Raw genomic sequence first — 7,941 nt, 5'->3', positions numbered from 1 at the left:
TTCCTGTGATTTTAATTGCTCAGCTTCTCTGTATCTTGGTTTCCTATCTGTAAAGTGGGGATAAAGACTGTACCTATCTTAAAGGGTTGTTATGGTAATTAAGGAGTTAACCCGTGTAATAGCCATCTCGGGCTAAGCACTGCATTAAGTGTTTTCTTTTAGTCAAACTGTGATGAGTTTCTCCAGCATGCTCACTGTGTATTTTCTAGGACACTCATGTCTGTGCTGTGTGTTCCTTACTAACTTAGATCTATGTTTGTCTTCAACAATAGAGTGAGGGTGGAAGCTTGACCTTTTGGTGGGTGGCTAAACTCTTAGGTGTTTGCCAGACTGTGACAAAGAACAGAGATTTCCCAAGGATATACTATAACCCCCATCAACTGGTCCTAGGTGAATTACGGAAAGTCTAATTCCCTCCTAAACCACAGGTTTGCTATCACCATTTGATGAGTGACGTTCATAGCAGTGGAAACATCCCTGACCTTTGGTGAAGTCTGCCCCTTGCTCAGAAGTTGCAATGCCTTGGGTAAATCTGTGTACAGTAATACTTGCTTCCCTCCCTCACGTAGACATGGGAGGAGCAGAGGGAAATGAGAACCAGCTTGTGGGAGATAGACAGTCAAGTACTTGTGAAATTGCTAATGATGGACAGCCAGGGATGGTGACAATGCAGACAGAATCTGATGGGATCCTCTTACCACTAAGAGAACACTCATGCAAAACTAAACCTAGCTTAAAAAAATTCCAATGCATGAAAAATGAGGAAACACATGGTTTCTGTTGTCTTGTAGACTACAGAACTGAATGACTGAGATACATTTTTATTTTGCAATAAAAATAGAGTTGGTAAGTTCTAACTTAAGAACTGACAGAAAGAAGTAAATTGAAAAAAAAAATCTCCACAAAAGATGGGGTTCCTCCACCTGGGATAAAGACCAGGGCATCACTGGAAATCAAATAAAATCTACACCAATGAAGCCCCTTCCAGCCAATGAAAAAGGAACTAGAAAAGGAAACTCCAGATCTCTTGTTTACCCAGCTGTCTGTACAAAGTGAATTATTCATGATTCAGTGTGAATAATAAGCCTATGCAAATATTTGTTGTATTCTCAATTTTGAAGGAGCAGCAGGAAATGAAGTCACTATAAAATGATTTAGTTAACTCTTGCTCTTTGAAATAAATTGAGAAAATTGATGCTGATGCTTAGTTATATATATGTTCCTCCTCTCAAAGAAAAAAAATATTATTTTTTTCCTTTGGAGGCTTCTGTCCTGTTGGAAATAACAATTTAAAGCTTCTGTTAGTATCGTGACCTTTATATGATTTCCTTAGAAACCAATTATGAAAGGTTTTTGTTTTTTCTCAACTGTAGAGGGTTAAAAAGCTCACAGCAGGTCTGTAAGGGGAAACCTTAACCGACAAGTTTCCAAGTACTTGCTGCTTACTGTAAATTCTTGCTTGTAAATTTCAGTTGCAGGTTTTTGATAAAGGGAATATTACAATAATACTGATACCCAGCAGCTTTTAGCTGTGTATCTTTTCACTACAGAGTTGGCTGGACAGTTTCCGTCAGAACTGCTAGACTAACAATTTAGAGTGGTGGCTCTCAACCTTCCTAATACTGTGACAGTTCCTCATGTTCTGGTGACACCCCCCCCCAACCATAAAACTGTTTTCATTGCTGCTTCACAACTGTAGTTTCGATACTGCTATGAATCGCAATGTAAATATCTGATATGCAGGATATCTGATATTTGACCCCTTGTGAAAGGGTAGTTTGAGAACTGCTGACTTAGCATCCAGACCTGTGCTAGCATTTACGCAGCCTATCCACTGGAGTACCTGCAGCTGTTACTCTCTTGCTGCTTCAGTGTCTTTCACACTATGCCACCATCATAGACTGCCCCACCACCCCACCTATTTTTAAAATATATTTCATTTCATACCTGAGACAAAGTTTTACTGTATATACCAGGCTGGCCTTGAACTCATGATTCCCCTATCTCAGGCTCCAGAGGCCTGGGACTACAGATGCGAGCCACAAAGGCTCAGTTTACCACAACCTCTTAAAGGAGTAAGCTAAAGTATGATGACTGTTCTATATGTTACACTTACGAATGAATTTTATGAATAAAAACAGTTGTACCTTGAGTCTCACCCTAAAGCTGATATGATTCAGACTGTGGGCTTGTTTCAGTTGAGCAGACTAGGTTCAGAGCAATCTCACTTTTGCTCAGTAGTAGTCCCAGAGTCTCCGGAGGAGAAGCAGAGGGTTTCCCTGGTTCTTGTGGATCAGGCTCTGTCTAGAATCACTCACTGGTGGATGTCCGGCTCTGCCTAGAAGCTCTCTAGCCCTCCTCTAAGCCATCTTAGAGCCCAGGCAGAAGCACCCAGGCCACTGGACCAGACAGATCTAGAGCAGACAGACTTTCAGGCAGGATTCATGCTTCCACTACCTGGGTGGTAAAAAATTATGGGTGGAAATCAGTATTCTCACATTTTGCAGCCAAGAAACAGGAATAGGCAGATCATTTGGTTTTGGAAGTCCAGGTAAAAGAACCAAGGTCAGACTAAAATTTGGAGGCTGAAGAGATGGTTCAGTAGGGCAGAGTGCCTGCATGCAAGCACAAGAACCAGAGCTTGAATCTCCAGAACCAAGGAAAAGGCTGTAGGGCTGCAGTCAACCCTGAAGTTTAGGTTCTGTGAGAGACCTTCTCAAGGGAATCAAGTGAAGACTGCAGAGGAGACACCTGCCATCTTCTGGCCTCTGTATGTTTATACACACCACTACACAAAGACACACACACACACACACACACACACACACACACACACACACAGATGGACCCCCCTCCCCCTGCAAGACTAAAATCTGTACTTTCAACAAAGCTTTATTAATTTTTCCATGCGACTCTGAGGCAGACCATCCTCACGATCCACCCAGAAACCAAGAAACCTATCGCTTGCCTGATGTCAGTACACAGTCCCTCATACTGCAATGAGTGCTCTGTGGGTCTTTCCCTTCTGCTACTGTAGTTTTTGAATAGACCACATAGAGGAACATGAGAAGAAATGCATCCTTCATTAGGCATTAAGCATTAATGTGTTGAAAATGATTTACATTTCCAGAAAAGAGAATTAATTCTATTACTCCTCTCAAAATTGAAATGCTACCAAATGCATTCTAATATTTTCTTTCATTCTATATTGGCTGGAAGTAACTTTTCTTATTTAAAAATGATATTAACATTGCACCTCAAAGTTAATTGGCAATACAAATAAATGGCAAAGTTTGGTCTCAATTAAAAGGTAAAGCAGAGACTTGAAAAGCTTGTAAAAAAAAATCAGCTCTGTACTCAGTAAACCTTACTTGCAAGTGAGAACTGCTCTCACTCTTCACACTTAACCATGCTCTTTCTTTCAAGGATCTATCTTTAGAAGAAAAAAATTGAGATAGGTTGGTACCATGTGGCCCTGGCTGACCTGGAATGCACCGTGTAGATGAGGCTAGCTCAAACTTATAGCAATCCTTCTGCCTCTGCCTTCCAAATGCTGGGGTTACAGTCATGACCCACAATGCCTTCCTCTCACAAGACATACTATCACATATCAGCATTTCCTTGATAGGAACTTGTCTCCATTTTAAGTTAGCTCAATGGATTTCTTCTTATACTGTTATAGGTGAGAAGACATTTCAATATATTGGGTAGTTCCTTAACATGTGGTACAATTATTCTTTTAATAGGCTACTCTTCAAGGGAGGCCCATTGGACATCATTATGAATTAACATTGTAGTTCAAAGAGGCTCTTTGGAGACAAAAGTGAAACTGATACATTTTTTTTTTGTTGAGAAATGTGACCAGGGGACTTAACCACATTCCTTGTGGTTTCAGAGTAACATAGAACCCATAGATAGGCAGAGATACTTGTCATTCTTAGTAATGACATGACCACATCAGTCCTTTAACATAAAGAAATGGTTCTAGATGTTATAATTTCTTGGAAGCGGTATGGCTGGTGTGCAACACCAAAGGCAAATGAGATGCAATTCTGTCCACTGATGAATGCCTATGTAGCAAGGCAGTTGGCTGCTTGAAGCAAACTTGAAGGCTGTAAACAAGTTCTTCTGATATTAACCTAAGGGCCCCTGTCTCAAACATATCTTGCCAAACTTCAGCGAGGTCTTTATGTTGGAGCCTGAACATCCTCCTGATTCTAGGTTGCTCTGGTTTCACAGTTAGGGCTCTGATATTTACTAGCTGTGCTACATTGGCCAGGTGATATTTCTCTATGTCTTAGTTATTCTATGTCTACAAGAACTGAATGAATAAGCACGTGGGCCAATGCCGTGATTAGCCTTGCTCACAAGCCTTCCCACCATCAGCAGGGCCTGCACTCTGACAAAGCAGGAGGATGGATATGTGAGCCCAGTGAAAGGAGGTCACCTGCTAAGGGACAGGGGGGCATTTTTGAACGTGGAAGGAATGCTTTGTATCTTAGCCTAAGTTAAAAAAAATCATTAAAAAAGTCTTTCCCTGATCAGGCCTGTACTGCAGGAGTCATGTGAGTATCAGCACTGCTAATCTCTGATTGATTTCTCTGCCTCCGAGTGTTTTTGTTTTCTTTTCTAATTCCTCCTTGTATGTTCCCACTCACCCACACATTTGCAGTTGCTTCAATAACCGTGCCTAGATCAGTGCATGATGCTATTTGTTTAAAAAGAGAAATGAGTGTGCGTAAGCAGGCATGTTTGCTTGTCTGTGCCTAAAATAGCTCTGAAAAGCTATATGAGAAAGTGGTTATGCTAGTTACCTTTGGGGACGGGAAGTAGATGGTATGAGGTCAGGAGAGCCATGTCTTTATATACACTTTTTTGTTCCTTTTGAATTTTAAGTCATATGACTGTATTACCTAATCACAAACAAGTAAATAAAATGTAGGAAATAGTACGAACTCTGCCAAGTTCATCAACTTATTAAACAAATATTTACTGTGCATCTACTACTTGCCAGATGTTAGCAAAGTGATTGTGTTACATCAACTATGTGCCAGAGGCCCTAACAGTTGTTGTATTAAAACTTGCTCACAACTGCCAGGTCCCCCCACTCCTGTCCCCGCCCCTGCCCCCACAAGCCCAGTAGCGATGAGCTGTGCCCTGTCTCCCGTGTGTTTCATTCTCTGGCCCACAGCTCTACTTGCATTCCTGGAGGCCTGCTGGCACTGGGGACAACCAGACAGCAGCCTAGTGCAACTGTCCTCTGAGAAGCTTTACCTAGCAGCTGATGGAAACAGATGTAGAGACCCATAGCCAAACATTAGGTAAAGCTGTGGAGGACAGGGAGGAAAGACTGAAGGAGCTGGGGAGTGGGGGGCGGCAGGGTGTCAAGGACACCACAAAAAAAAAACCCTACAGAATCAACTAAGCTGGGTCCACAGGGACTCAGACTGAACCACCAACCAGAAAGCAGGCATGGGACAGACCTAGGCCCTACACATACATAACAGATGTACAGTTGGTCTTCATGTGAGGCCCCTAACAACAGGAGCAGGAGCTGTCTCTGACTGTTTTGCCTGCTTTTGGATCCCTTCCCCTTCCTGGGTTGCCTCCTTCAGCCTCAGGAGAAGAAGATACATCTAGTCTTAATGCAACTTGATATACCAAGGTGGGATGGTATCCAGGAGAAGTCTCTCCTTTTCTGAGGAGAAAGGAAGGGGGATGGGAGGAGGTGAGGAGAGAGGGAGGGGCTGAGGTGAGGAGAGAGGGAGGGAGGAAAGAGGGAAGGACTGAGGAGAGGAGAGAGGGAGGGACTGAGGAGGTGAGGAGAGAGGGAGGGAGGAGGTGAGGAGAGGGAGGAGGTGAGGAGAGAGGGAGGGAGAGACTGAGGAGAGGAGGAACTGAGGAGAGGAGGTGAGGAAGGAGGGAGGTGCTGAGGAGAGGAGAGAAGGGAAGCTTCCATCTGGATGTAAAGTAAATAAATCAATTAATGAAAAATAAGCTGGCTCACAGGAGATTTCAAAGAATTAATAACAGCTAAGGCTGTCATTTGGTTAGGAAAAAAAACCCCCTAAGTCCAAGTTAATTATGCTACAAAAGATGTCCCTTAATAGAAGTTGGGGGAGAAAGTGCTTAGATGAAGCCAGAGTGTCAGGTAATACACTCTACCTAACATTTGCTGAACTGTGATGTTGTACATGCCAGCCAATCTTCTGCTTTGCCTAGAGTGTGGCGAGTCACTTAGCTCTCATAACTACTGTGAGAAAGATACTACCCCATCCTCATTTTACAGACAGGGAAATAGAAACACAGAGAGAGCAGATAGATAATATGCCCCAATAATTTGGGTTACTAGAGGATGCCTAATCAGGCTCTGCACTCTAGAACCTCAGTTTTAAACGTCATTGTCTTTGGGAGAAAGGATTATAAAGTATTCCGTTGTCCATGCATTTCTGCTGAAATCCTACTATTAATGCAAAGTGTCAGAGAACTTTGCAGCTGGAAGAGATTTTAGTACTGAGCTGCTTCTATTCTCAAGCAAAGGAACAACGTCCTATGAAGTGGGCTGAACACTTCTAATGATGAAAGAACATTCCTGCCAGAAGCAGTCAGAGGTTGGCAACTCTAACTGCTAATAAATCAGGAAAATGCTGCATGCCCGCAGTGCGCCACACTGCTGGAGAGTAGAGGAGAACCCCTTACTCTGCATGCCCGCAGTGCGCCACACTGCTGGGGAGTAGAGGAAAACCCCTTACTCTGGAGGCTGGGCCTGCACTGTTCAGCTTCCTCCACCTGCTCCGTGCTGCTCTCTGGAACACAATGTGCCCATGTGTCCCTAACAGCTCTCTAAATGTTTGAAGGTGGAATAAAGCTCTCCTCCGACTTTCCTCTTCTCTGTGTATTCAGTCTGTTTCTACATCATGGTCCCTAGGTAACATTCATTTTTCTTAGTACCAAGTTTATATTTAAGATACAAATGAGGGGGCTGGTGAGATGACTCTGTGGTTAAGAGCACTGACTGCTTTTCCAAAGGTCATGAGTTCAAATCCCAGCAACCACATGGTGGCTTACAACCACCTGTAATGAGATCTGATGTCCTCTTCTGGTGCATCTGAAGACAGCTACAGTGTACTTATTTATAATAATAAATAAATCTTAAAAAAAAAAGATACAAATGAGGGGAGGCAGTAGGTATAATCTGATGCTCCCCTTTGTGAACTGTCCCGAAGGAAAGGGAGTTCCCATTCCAAGGAGAGGGGCAGGGAGATGCTGAGAACAAAGGCAAATAGGAGCAGGCAGGGTCAAGGGTCAACTCCAGGCTTGAAAAAGATAGGGAAAAAAAGGAAGCAGAGATCTTTAGCTCCTGATGACTAGAGAATGATAGGAGCATAAGACAGCAATCTGAGGGCTTGGGGAGACAGCCTAACGACAGCAGGGTTACTGTACAAGCATGAGGACCTGAAGATGGATTTCCATCTCCCATGTGAAAGAGCCAAGTGTGGTGGTCCTCTCCTGTAATCTGAGAATGGGTAGGTGGGCAAGGCAGATTCCTTGGAGCATGTTGGCAACCAGCTTAACTGAATCTGCAAGCTCCAGGTATGTGAGAGATCCTGTCTCAAAGATGGAGATCATAAGATGGAAATAAGACTGAGGATGCCCAAGACTCTGGCATACTCAAGCTTGTACACACACACATGCACACATTTGATGAAAATCTCTAGAGCCCTGGCTATATGTTTACTGGGCAGTTTGCTTGATTTTTCTTGCTTCATCCTCAAAAAAGATAGGAACCAGGTTTCACTATTATCTATATTTCATTAGATCAAATAAACTGAGGGTCAGAGAGGGAAAATAGCTTATTTACAAACTAGTAGTCAGGTATCTCAGATATACATCCTCTCTCTCTCTCTCTCTCTCTCTCTCTCTCTCTCTCTCTCTCCCTCT

Source organism: Mastomys coucha, unplaced genomic scaffold (assembly GCF_008632895.1).
Source record: "Mastomys coucha isolate ucsf_1 unplaced genomic scaffold, UCSF_Mcou_1 pScaffold22, whole genome shotgun sequence".
Taxonomy (NCBI): domain Eukaryota; kingdom Metazoa; phylum Chordata; class Mammalia; order Rodentia; family Muridae; genus Mastomys; species Mastomys coucha.
Note: the sequence above shows the minus strand (reverse complement) of the source record.